Below are 13468 nucleotides of genomic sequence, written 5' to 3' on the forward strand. Positions count from 1 at the left end.
CCTCTGGACAAATACAAGATCCCAGTAAAACTGCTGTAAAAATTATTCAATAGCATCATTTAATCAATCCTCATATGGGAGTGAGGTCTGGAGCTTATTAACTCCAAACTATTGTGCTGGGCATTATATTCCCCTGGTGAATACAAGAAGGTGGGCTGTAAAGAAAACCTGGGAAGGAGATCCACTATGTAAAAGAAACCAGACTAGAAGGTGGACTCCATCTCCCAGAAGGAGGAGGAGGAAGAACTTCCCTGGCTTTGCCCTATCAAGAGGACAAAAGAGCCCAGGCATGGTGGTAGAAGGGTAAGAGCTTGTCTGAAGGAGGGGCGGGGCAGGAACAGGAATGTGCTCTGCTAGAACCAGATGGAGGCAGAGGAGATGGAGGTGAGGTGTTGAGCAGCGCTGAGGATGAGCTGGAGCTGATGGGCTTGAGAAACAAGTGGTGGAGACTTCCACTAGGAGAATATACACTCACGGAGTCTGCAGATCAGGAGCTTTAAGTGAACACTGCCATAAGGTGGTTGCAGTTGCAACCATAGTGAAAGGGGAAGCACAAACCCCAACTACAAACTATGGTGAGAGGTGGCAGTAGGGTCTGGTTCCCTAAGAATGAGGCCCATAGAGTGCAGCCAAGCACAGATTGTGCAGGCAGTGTGCAGGAGGATTAAGGAGATAGTTGCTTTCTATTATATGAGTTTGAGACTGATGTGGTTTTGATAAAGCTTTAGAGGGGAGTCACGTGACGCGGCAGATGTGAATGGATGTTGTGATTGGAGCTCTGGGTGCCATCCGTGAAGTAAGTGATTCTAGAGACATAAAAAAACGCACTGAGACAGCAATCTATGGGGCAGATTTTTAAAAAGTATGCCCGCGCGTACTTTTGTTCACGCACCAGGCGCAAACAAGAGTACGCTGGATTTTAATAGATATGCGCGTAGCCTTTAAAATCCGGGGTCGTCGCGTGCAAGGCTGTGCAAAATCGGCAGCCTGCACGCGCCGAGCCGCACAGCCTGCCTCCATTCCTTCCACCCCCCTAACCCACCCCCCCTAACCCACCCCCCCTACCTTTGTTTGAAAAGTTACGCCTGCACGCCAGCTGCGCGATTCCCCGGCCTGGGAGCAGTTTCGGAGGCCTCGGCCACGCCCCTGAAACACGCCCAGGCCGGAACCACGTTCCCCCTACGCGCGCCGAGCCTATTCAACATAGGCTCGGCGCGCGTAGGGGGAACTTGGGGCAGGTTTTCGGGGGGTACGCGCGTATCCCTTTGAAAATCCGCCCCTATGTCTATTGATAAATATATGCAGCGGTCTCCCGGTCTCATGCTGGTGAAATTAATGAAAAAAGACAAAGAGAAAACCAAAACAGCTGCAGATAAAATGGCTGCTGGCAAAAATCAAGGCCTACAGGATGTAATAGCTCAATGAGTGATCTCACTGCTGCGTTAACTGCTGATATATCAGACAAATTAGATACTATTTTGGAGCAAATTGCAGATTTGAAGAATACTCTCACCAATTTTGGGCCACGAATAGGTGCTCTGGAAGGGTGAGTAGCTGTTATTGAAGATGACACATTAGCAGCACCAGGAAAGCTCCAAAAATGGCTTTCACAATAACAATGCTGGAAGTAAAGATAAATGAGCTAGAAAATCGATCATGCTGCAATAATCTTTTTGTGGGGTTTGCTGAATCCACTCACATACAGAGGTTGGCAGGTCTTACCTACATGGGTACCTAAAGCTCTTGAATTATCTGAGTCAGTAGCCTTCAGGCTTGGAATCTAAAGAAGATAATAAGCAATGTCCGAGGGTGGTGACAGCGCAAATACTGTGTCCCCAACACCACCAGTTGGGCCGCACTTCAACCCCCATACTGCTTCTCCTGCCCAGGCCTGAGGTGCAAGATTGAGGGCTGCAAGAGATGCAATTCTGAGTCCTGCACTGTCCCCAACACTGGCAGTTGTGCCACACTGCAACAACCACACTGCTGCTACCTCCACAATCCAAAAGCCAATCTAAGGGCCACTCTATAACAACTACATTGTTGTTCCTGTCCAGGCCTAAGATTAAACATTGAGGACTGGAAGAGATGCCATGGTGAGTCCTGCTGTTCCCTTCAAAGCCCAAAAAGCCAATCCAAGGGCCACAACACAACAATGCTGAGTCCTACTGTGTCTACAAAATCATCACAGGGGCCAACATATACTGACAAAATCCGCCTTCCTTGCCCTTACCACCATCACAGGGGCCAATATTGTTACGGATATATGTGGAACCACAAGGACTGATCGCTTACCTTGCCTCGTGGGGTTCGCGTGGTTCAGGGTAGAACAGCCCACAGACTGTAGTCCAAGACAGTCCGGGTCCGAGTGGGCAGCAGGCAACCAGAACCAAGGCAACTATCCAGAGACAGGCAGCGGGCAGAGTAGTCTAAGGCAGTCTGGGTCAAGGCAGGCAGCGTAGTCAGGGCAGCCCAGATCAGGGCAGGCAGCATAGTCAAGGCAGTCCGGATCAGGGCAGGCAGCAGGTAGCGTAGTCAGGCAGTCCAGGTCTAGCAGGCAACAGCAGCAGGAAAAACCGGCAGACAACTTCCCAAAACTACTAGTGGCCAAAGCAGCGAGGAAGTGAAAGAGCTCTCTTTAAATAGCGCATCCCTCCCGCGCTGAACCTCGCTTCCACCGGCGTCTGACATCAACAAGGGGCGTGGTCATGCCCCGATTTGCGCGCGCCGCACTGAGAGAGAAGTCTGCGTTGGGGAGATTTGCTGGTGCCTTCAGGAACTCACTTGCAGGTGACAAATATGCACTGACTCTCTCTGCCTGCCTGATGAAGTGTCCCCATCCATTAAACTGGGCCTGTCACTCCCTGCTGCCTCCTGACTTGTCCCCATCAACAATCTGGGGTCTGACTGAACTTGCTTCCTCCTGACACGTTCCCAAGGAAAACACTGGGACCTGACACTAAAAGGGTCTGACAGGACATCCAGTAGCAGCTTTTTACTTCAATGCCCCAACATCAACAACACAGGGGTCTAGCAGCAGATCCTGCAGCAGCCTTATATTAAAGTACCCCTACACCAACAGCACAGGGGTCACATCCAGCAGCAGCCTTACACTGTCATACACCTCACACCATTCTTGCTTTGCCTGCCTTTTTCCTAGCAGCACTGCAGGGTCATGACTCCACCAAGTTCCTCTGCATGCTGAAGCCACCTCTGAGGCATGACTCCGCTGAACTCCTCTGCCTCATTTTCCCCAAATTCAACCGGGTAGGCATGACAACGCTGAGCTCCTCTTGATTCCTATTCCCCAAAATTCACATCTGAGATATGACTCCACTAAATTCCTCTGCCTTCTATTCCCCAAAATACACATCTGCGGTATGACTCCATTGAGTTCCTCTGCCTCCTTTTCCTCAAAATCCACCCCTGAAGAACGATTCAGCTGGGTTCTAGAGATGTGAATCGTGTCCTCGATCGTCTTAACGATCGATTTCGGCTGGGAGGGGGAGGGAATCGTATTGTTGCCGTTTGGGTGTGTAAAGTATCGTGAAAATCGTTAAAATTGTGAGCCGGCACACTAAAACACCCTAAAACCCACCCCGACCCTTTAAATTAAATCCCCCCCCTCCCGACCCCCCCCCCCAAATGCCTTAAATTACCTGGGGGTCCAGCGGCACACTAAAACACGGCACACTAAAACCCCCTAAAACCCACCCCGACCTAAACTGACAGAGAAAACGAAGGAAGTACTGAATAGAGAAATCTCTAGTCCAGAGATTTTGTTAGCTATTAAGAATCTTAAAGGTGGTAAGGTGCCTGGTCCTGACGGATTGTCAGCTAGATTCCATAAACAGTTTGTACCCTTTCTTGTAGCTCATCTGCAAAAAGTATTTAGTTTTTTGAGAACTGGGGGATCGTTGCTTCCGGATTCTAATGTGGCAGGTATTCAATTATTGCTAAACCTGGCCATGATCCTATGGCTTGTGGGTCATATCGGCCTATTTCTTTCATAAATCTTGACCTTAAACTATTGGCCAAAATATTACTGACTACCTTAATAATAATTTTATTGGGCAACTTATCTATCAGGATCAAGCAGGGTTCATTCCCGGAAGGACAGCTGGAGATATGTGGATATCATGGGGTGGGCCCATAAAGAAAGTACCCTTTCCCTCTTTCTAACCATCAATGCTGAAAAAGCATTTGATATGGTGCACTGGTCCTTTTTATTTTATACCCTTGAGCAAATGGGTTTCGGTGTATTTTTTCGTTCTTGGATTTCTAATGATCGGCCTAGAGCTTGCATCAAGGTAAATGTAGGGTATTCTGACTTCTTTATGGTGGGGAGGGTTACCCAACAGGGCTGCCCCTTATCACCCTTGTTGTTTGCTATTTTTCTTGAACACATGGCTATTAAAATTCGTAATGATCAGCTCATTTCAGGATTTCAGATGGGTTCGCAAACATTGCTGATGATATTGAGGTAGATTTTCAAACATGTGTGGGTGTATATGTGCACGCACTACCTGGCGCGCACACATGTATGCCCGATTTTATAACATGCACTAGCAGGTGCGCGCATGTTATAAAATTGGGGATTGGTGTGCACAAGGGGTGCATAATTGTGCACCCTGTGTGAGCCGATGCCCACTGGCTTCCCCAGTTCCCTCCCAGGCTGCTCCGATTTCCCCCAAAATTTTTATTTCACCTTTTGCGCACGCCGGCAGCCTGCCAGCATGCGATCCTCTGACACAGCAGCAAATGGCCGCTGTGCCCGAGGCCTCTGGCCCGCCCTGCCCCCGGTCTGCCCTGCCCCCGCACCGCCCCTTAATAAAGCCGTCTGATCCGTGAGGACAACTATATGTATCATCACATTCAATATGTTGGCCAAAACTGCTGCAAAAATGTGTATATCTTGATTCAGAAGTGAAATTGGCCAATATGACGCTGGCAAAACAGATTTCTACCAGGTTTAGAAATCAAGATTACCGATGCCAGTTTGTGCCCATAGCATCATCCCCCTTCTCAAAAGCAGCCTGAAACATCTCCTTTAGAGGTCTAGCCATGTCATGTTTTAACAACTTGTAAAACTCTGGTCCCAACCCCAGTTGGGATTTCCCCAATTTGAACTGTATTATTGAAAAAATAATTTTAGCCTCAGTAATGGGAGAGTTCAATGCAACTCTTTCCAATACAGACAGACAAGGAAAAATAGTATCATCCAAAAATTCTAATCAGGATATGGCACTAAAATCTCCAAGAATCAATGAGATGTAATTCCTTGGTCAGAAATCCGTCACCGTGTCGTTTTGATTTTTTTGGGGGGATTTTGAAGTTTGCAATCTGTTATGGGGTTATCCATGCTATTAAACCCCCCCCCCCCCCAAAAAAAAATACATGTGTTCTCTCCAGTGTGCTGTTTTAAACGCCAGAGTAGAGAAAAAGCTCTGTGAGTATCTATTGGGAGCATAAAGATTAGCAAACAAGAACTTTGATCCATCCATGCAGCTGGCCTAGAATGATTATATAATTATCACTGACATCACAGATCGGGCGTTCAGTTTGAAAAGGAAAAGATTTGCATATCAAAATTTCCACCCCCTTTGCTTATCTGTAAAGGAAGAAAAACAGCATTGCCCTACCCACTCCCTTTTTTACTTTTGATGCTCAAAGTCATTCAGGTCTGTCAGGCAACATCTCCATGCATTTTGTTCAAGCCTGACACAACTTTTTTTCTCTTTATTGGGGAATGCAGACCATCAACATTCAAGGAATACACTCACAACTGTGCCATTTAAGCAAACATAAGAGATCCGCTTATGAGTGAAATAATAAAGTAATTAATGGATGGGCCTCCCAGCCTAAGCCTTTTCCTCATAACATTTGGAGAAATGTTCAGCCCATTCTGGCATAACAAACAAACATAGTGGAGTAGATTATCAAAGGGTTATGCATGTAACCCCCGAAAACCTTGGGGGGAACTTTTTTTCGATTCCCCCACCTTTCCCTCCCTTCCCCTATCTAACCCACCCCCCGGCCCTACCTAAATCCCCCCCTACCTTATTTGACGGAGTTATGCCTGCCATTCCCTGGCACAGCCGCTGTGCTGGAGGACTCGGGTCTGCCCCTGGACTGCCCCTTTTTCAAGGTGAGCGAGAAGAGCCGCAAGAAGAGTAAGATAGGCTTGGCCCTCAGCTCACTGAAAGTTAAAACAAAAGCGATCTTATGCTACAGGGTCCAAGTTAAGGGTACCCAGGTGGCAGCACACTCAGACGTGATCCATTTTCTGAGAGAGTGAAGTGGCTGTGCCCGCCCTTTAGGACAATGATCCCTAAGTGGGATCTCAATTTAATTCTAAGGGCACTGGTCAAACCGCTTTTCGAACTGAGGAGGCAGGCTTCCTTGCAGCACCTGTCCCTGATGGCAACCTTTATAGTAGCTATATGCTCGGCAAGATGGATCTCTGAATTAGTCTTAATGTGGTCTTCTCACTGGGTGCGGTAACCTTCCACCTAGTCCCATCTTTTTAACCAAAGGTGATCTCACCTTTTCATATCAACCAATCAGTATCTGTCGGGAAGACAGGCTCTGACAGGCCTGCAAGCTCAATCGACGAGAGCACAAGCAGCATTGTGGGCTTTAGCATCCTTGATTTCACTGGAAGAGATCGGCAAGGCCGCCACATGGACATCACTGCCTACCTTTATGAAATTCTACAGACTGGATATACAGGCCAAAGTAGACTTGCAGCAGGAGTTTGAGGACAGCCTTATTTTCTTCCTGCCTAGTGAGGGAAAGCTTTGGTAACTCCCATACATATCAACTGGTCTAGCAGGAAGATAGTTAAATTATGCCTACATGATAATTTTCTTTCCTTGAGTCCTGCATAACTTAACCTTCCTTAACACTGGAAACTTTACTCCTGGTCAGAGGTGGCATAATGTTTCCAGCAACTTCCTGTAACTGTGTTTTTAGGGTTTGTTTGGTTTTTTTTTGCCTTCCCAGCACAAAACCCCCCTGAAGGTATGTACCATTTAGGGGGTGGGGAGGAAAGGGGAAGGGAGGTTAGGGTATGTGGTTGGGAACTGGGGAAGGCTGTGATGTGTCGCCGCATGAAACTTGTAAAATTCTACCCCCCCCCCCTTGCATGCGCTGGCACACGCATGTTATAAAATCGCACATCCATGTGTGTGCTGATAACCACTCCTGGGCGCCCACTGCCAAGGAGGCGCTAGGGGTGCACATTTGCTCTAGCACCTCCTTGGCAGCGCGACCCCTCCTTTAAATATTCAATCGCGGGCCCAGGAGAGGTGCTGGGCGTGCGTTAGGAAAGCAGGCACTCAACACTGAGCGCCCATTTTGTGCGCTGATATATTGCATTGGCCCCATTGGCAGTAAAGTTTGCCCACAAAAAATGTGTGCACAACTGCAAGCTAAACTGCGCACTTTATTGCTTCAGCCCCTGAGACTGATGTTACATGGGAGGTGCAGACTACTGTGTTTGACTGGTTCTTTGCTGGAGGCAAGGGTTGCTGTTGTCTCCAGAACTGGGACAACAGCAACCTGGTGTCATCTGGTTGATATATTGGTGGAGGGGAGGGTGTTTGTCATTGCTTTACAATATATATTTTATATATTTTTGTAATTATTTAAGGCAGTTTTAGAAAACATTTCAAAGAACTGATGCAATAAAACACTCAGAAGGAATAAATATCACATAGTGCATTTTTTAATTTGTTTACTGTTTTGGTCCTCACCACCTCTTCAGGAAGAGAATTCCAGGCATTAATCACCCTCTTGATGAAGAAATATTTCAGAGTTCTGAGTCATCCCCCTTTGGAGTTTCATTTTGTGATCCCTAGTTCTACTGTTTGCTTTCCAAAGGAAAAGGTTCACATTTCATGTGTAAATAAAACTTTTCAGGTATCTGAAGGTCTGTATCCTGTCTCCCCTAGAAGAGATAGGATACAGATCTGCAACATCACTCTCCACGATGAGGTAAAAACTAGAAAATAGAACAAACTGGACATCTACAGAAAGTACACACAAGCAAAATAATTCACCTTAGTCACAAATGCAAAAACCATGCAACCCCTCACCAAATACAGAATAAATGATTACAATTTATAGAAAAAGAAAGACGCAGACAAAAGCTGAACTGGAAACCCAAGAAGTCGGACTCTACATGTAACACGGGAAAATAAAAGCAGGCATGCATTTCTGCCTGTGCTATGCAAAATAGAAAGCTATCAGACAGTCACATTTCCCAAAACTGACAGAAAAATAAAAAATCTCCCACAGAAAAATGAGCAGGAAAAACTCTGTAATCCTGGAGGGAAGAGAAGAAAGAGCAGCAAAATATGTCTCCAGGCTGGAAATGTATTCTTACTAGGGGGAATATGGACTAGCACCAAAACCTGAGACATGTTCCTGATACTGTATTTCCCGTAACCTTTACTTTACATGACTATTATTATTTTGTAACTTTTCTTTTCTTTCCCTTTTCTTTTAATCATTATGTATATTATTTTGGCAACACCTTTATTGTCATGCCAATAAAATTATCTGAATCTGAGGTTGCTCGCACCTCCCTCAACTGGTTTTACTGCGCGTGCAAAGCAAGTTTTGTCTTTCCCGGCTTTTGGAGGGAGAAAGTTTGCCCCCCCCCCAACGGTCCCTTCCCGGTGGCGCCGCCTATACATTGGGACACTTCGATCAGCTCCGCCCTCCATCTCCAGCAGGAACTTCTCTCAGCTGCGCCGTTTCCCGGCGGTGTCTTTAGAGCGACGAACCGGAAGTTTGACTTCGAGGTTTTGATATGGCGGTAGCGGCGTTTTTAGTGTGCGGCGGCGCCTGCTCGCGGACCTGGCGTTGCATGGCTTCTTCTGGGGCGCTCAGCCCGCCGGCTTCGGTAAGAGAGTGCGCGGTTCTTGGGCAGCGCAGCTAATGTGCTCCTCGCGGAGAGGGAAGCTTCAGCCGCTGCTCGATTGCGCGCTCGTATTACAGTGCATTGTGGTGCTTGGAGTCCAGTTTTCAGCCATGTGAAAGCAGACTGTAAGAAAAATGGGGCATTAAAATCCGGGAGCTGAAGTGTTTTAGACTTGTTTCTCGGGTTCAGAATAGAGGAAAGCCTGGATATATTTGAGCCCGGTTTTCGATGACCATTGTCAGGTGTTTACTGGGGCTGACGTATTAAAACTGGTTTAAACCTTTAGCTTATGTTTTAATTTGTATGCTAGGTCACATACCGATGTGGAAATTTACACTTAGAAATGTGAGTTAATGGGAAAATTTGCTTTAACCCAAAAGTATGCCAAAAAAATTCATCCACAACAACAGATGGCACCCCCCAAGGAGGATGATCTCCTTTCTCCCACCCACAGAGTGGAACCAGACTAAGTACATTATGAAGAATATAAAATAGGGGAAACATCCCTAGTAGTTCCATTTACTGAATTAATATTCTGTGCTTCCTGGAGTTTAAAGCAGATTACAATTTTTACAATAGCTGAAGGGTCATAGTGCCAGGATCTCAGCCCTGGTTCTAAACTGAGCTGGAGGCCTAAAGGAGTAAAAGTAAGCTGCTGGGTCAAAATAAAAAGTTCTAGGAACAAGTTTTCAAGGTATCCTGGAAAAGTCGCAAGTATATCTTTTCATTTTTCAGCAGAAATGTTACTTTTTAATAACTTACCGGAAATGATGGCAGCAAGCTTCTTATGGTAGTATCTGCCGTGCTTTGTTGGTCACCCCCCCATGTTTCTTTTTACTGGGTGATGATCTTTCTTGAAAATTCAGATAGTGCTGCTTGACATGCATTGCTTAGGAACTTGGTCATTGAAGCAGTCCTGTGCTTTTTTTCCCTGTTGTATATCAGTACCCCAGACAGTAAAAGTGAGCCCTGTTAGTTGTAGTCTGAATCCAATTCCTCTCTTTCCTCCCGCTGTCAAAGAGAACAATGTTGCAATTGCATAAATGACATTAAGGCTTGTTAGTTAAGGGTAGTAATCCTATGCCTTCTGTTTAAAGGTTGTAACTGCTGCTCCATGGAGGTTCCCCCCCCTTCCTCAGATTGCCAGTCACTATTAACCCAAGATCCCTCTCTTGGTTTGTGCACATCAGTCTTTCACATCCCCACCCCCAAATCATGTACAGCTCTTTTGGACTGTTGCACCCCAAATGTATGACTGCATTTCTTGGCATTGAATCCCAGCTGCCAGATCTTCGACCACTATTCTGTACATATTGTCTATATTAATTGTATATAATTTGATATGAGTTCCTCCTTGCAATTCTGTGTTGATTTATGTAATCTAAATCGTTGCCATCCCTTCTCCCCTCCCTCCCCCTTCCTTCCTCTCCCCCGTCCTTGACCTCCCAATAAGTTTATTTAGCGCTCTTGTTTTCTAAGTTTTCTCCTCTAACATTATTTTGTTATTATTTGTTATAATGTTAGAGGAATAAAATATTATGTTGTTCCTCTAACATTATAATATAACATAATTATATTATATTATATTCTCCAAATTAGATTACTGCAATTCCATTCTGTTAGGCCTTCCCGCTTCCTCCACCAAACCGCTTCAGATGCTACAAAAATTCGGCTGCCAGAATTTTAATATAAATAAAATATAAATAATATATAAATAATATAAATGATCTGGAAAGAAATATGACGAGTGAGATAATCAAATTTGCAGATGACACAAAATTGTTCAGAGTAGTTAAATCACAAGCAGATTGTGATAAATTGCAAGAAGACCTTGTGAGAATGGAAAATTGGGCATCCAAATGGCAGATGAAATTTAATGTGGACAAGTGCAAGGTGATGCATATAGGGAAAAATAACCCATGCTATAATTACACAATGTTGGGTTCCATATTAGGTGCTACAACCCAAGAAAGAGATCTAGGTGTCATAGTGGATAACACATTGAAATCGTCGGTTCAGTGTGCTGCGGCAGTCAACAAAGCAAACAGAATGTTGGGAATTATTAGAAAGGGAATAATGAATAAAACGGAAAATGTCTTATATTATATTTCTTTATTTATTACCAGTTAAACTATTATTACTTTATTTAGCACTATGTTAAATTGTCAACCAGTTATACTGTTCCATATGTTCTACGGTTCCATGTAAAGCTCCGCTCTGTTGAGCAGTTCTTCGTTTTATGTAAACCGGAGTGATTTGTAGTCCCTACAAGAACTTCGGTATATTAAAAATAAATAAATATAAAATAAATAATGCCTCTGTATCACTCCATGGTGAGACCGCACCTTGAATACTGTGTACAATTCTGGTCGCTGCATCTCAAAAAAGATATAATTGCGATGGAGAAGGTACAGAGAAGGGCTACCAAAATGATAAGGGGAATGGCACAACTTCCCTACGATGAAAGACTAAAGAGGTTAGGACTTTTCAGCTTGGAGAAGAGACGACTGAGGGGGGATATGATAGAGGTGTTTAAAATCATGAGAGGTCTAGACTTCATTAAACAGTTGATAGATTTTTGCATTTTGAACATTATTAGTCCTAGTTCCTCTAAGGAGAATTTTTGAGGTACTATTACAGATATGTCTTCAGATCCAACTGCTTGTTCCTCCAATTCCTGTAGATTAAAGGGACCCTCCTCGCCTGTTGCCAATTGGGGGGTTTGTAAGTCCATAGAACTGTCCAAACATTGAGGTTTAGTATTGTTCGAAACCCTCCCCTTACTATTGGCAAGATCTCCCAAAGGCGGTATTCCAGCTAACATTGCTGAAGGGGGTTCCGGCTTCTCTGGGGCACCAGGGGTTAAAGATATTTCAGTGGCCAAATGATTTTCATCCTGCTCCATGGTTAAATCATTAGCGGCCCCCACTGGATTTGATGTGGATGTCTTTTTGAAGCACTCAGCTATTCTGGGTTGTAAAGATTTTATAGGAGATGATGTAGAAGAGGAAACTCTTATCTTAGCTTTCCTCTTGGTATGAGGCATAGCTAAGAAAACCTGGCCCTCAGAAGGGAGTGTTCCAAAGAGGCAATATAAATCTTTACTTAGCTTTGTTGGTCTCTAGGACTGCTTGCCAATAGTCCCCGTTCAGGCCGTTCTGCGCCGGGCTAAGCCGGGACAAGCCGCGTGCCCCTTGACCGCGCGCGGCTTAACCGTCGCGCCGGCGGCGTCGCGCCGGCGTAGGCAGGTTTTTAAGCCTACCCGGCTCCTCCTACCGACGTCACCTGACTGTCCCCGGATGCAGGAAGAGAAACGCTGTTCCGGCTTCTCTGCAGCCCTCGGCGTAGACAAAGTAATAGTCCAATTAGGAAAGATAGCAATGGGCCTCACACAGACGACCCCTCAGGAAAAACAGGCAGGCAGCCGGAGAAAGTTCTTTTTTACTCAACGCACAATTAAACTCTGGAATTTGTTACCAGAGGATGTGGTTAGTGCAGTTAGTATAGCTGTGTTTAAAAAAGGATTGGATAAGTTCTTGGAGGAGAAGTCCATTACCTGCTATTAAGTTCACTTAGAGAATAGCCACTGACATTAGCAATGGTAACATGGAATAGATTTAGTTTTTGGGTACTTGCCAGGTTCTTATGGCCTGGATTGACCACTGTTGGAAACAGGATGCTGGGCTTGATGGACCCTTGATCTGACCCAGTATGGCATTTTCTTATGTTCTTATGTTCTAATAGAAGAGACCACATCTCACCTATCTTGAAAAACCTACATTGGCTCCCAGTAAACTTCAGAATTCTACACAAGTGTCTCACCCTCATCCATAAAGCTATCTACAACAGAACACCCATCGATTTACACTACCCACTCACGCTACACTTCTCTTCCAGACCCATCAGAGAAGCATACAAAGGTACCCCCCCCCCCCCCCCCCCCCCCCGCCAAACTCACACACCTCTCATCCACCAAAGATCGAGCCTTCTCGACAGCAGCGCCAACCATCTGGAACAACATGCCCTAAGACCTTAGACAAGAACCTTGCACACAGACATTCAGAAAGAAACTCGTGTATGCGACGGCGTTTGCTCGGGAGGCCACTAGATGCCACAGAGGAGCAATTCTAAGTGCTTTGCTATCTGTGTGGCTTGCCATCTGAGGACAGTCCAGCCTTTGCTTGCTCTATGCCTACATTAGCGCTGTTTGGATGCTCATGGTGTTTTGGCTTCTGCAGATTTTCAATGTTGGGATATTCCCACGGCCTATGAGGTCTCCAGAGGAAAGTGAAATGGGGGATGTGGCAGTGGTCAGTTCTTTCTCCTTGTTCCCGAGGGCAGAGGGTGTCCTGAGAGTGTTTATTTAACAGCTTTTTTTATACCAACATTCGTGGGTACATCATATCTGTTTACATTGAACTAAGAGAAATACAGAGAACAGGGACGGGGAGCCACAACAAGGGGGGGGAACTAAACCAGGAAAAGGCAAAAGGAGCAATAAACTTAGGTAGTGGCAAAAACATGGAGTATAACAGTAAG

At 45.5% G+C, this 13468-nt stretch overlaps 1 protein-coding gene across 2 annotated transcripts in view; it reads left to right on the forward strand.

Annotated features, from left to right (window-relative positions):
* Window positions 1–8733: 8733 nt before the first annotated feature.
* The window catches only part of LOC115090758 (protein SCO1 homolog, mitochondrial), a 96735-nt gene continuing 92000 nt past the window's right edge, over window positions 8734–13468 (forward strand). For both annotated transcript variants that reach the window (XM_029600246.1, XM_029600247.1), the window contains exon 1: window positions 8734–8911. The gene's annotated coding sequence lies outside the window, so the exon portion shown is untranslated. The remainder of the gene's footprint in view (window positions 8912–13468) is intronic.

Source organism: Rhinatrema bivittatum, chromosome 4, assembly GCF_901001135.1.
Source record: "Rhinatrema bivittatum chromosome 4, aRhiBiv1.1, whole genome shotgun sequence".
Classification (NCBI taxonomy): Eukaryota; Metazoa; Chordata; class Amphibia; order Gymnophiona; family Rhinatrematidae; genus Rhinatrema; species Rhinatrema bivittatum.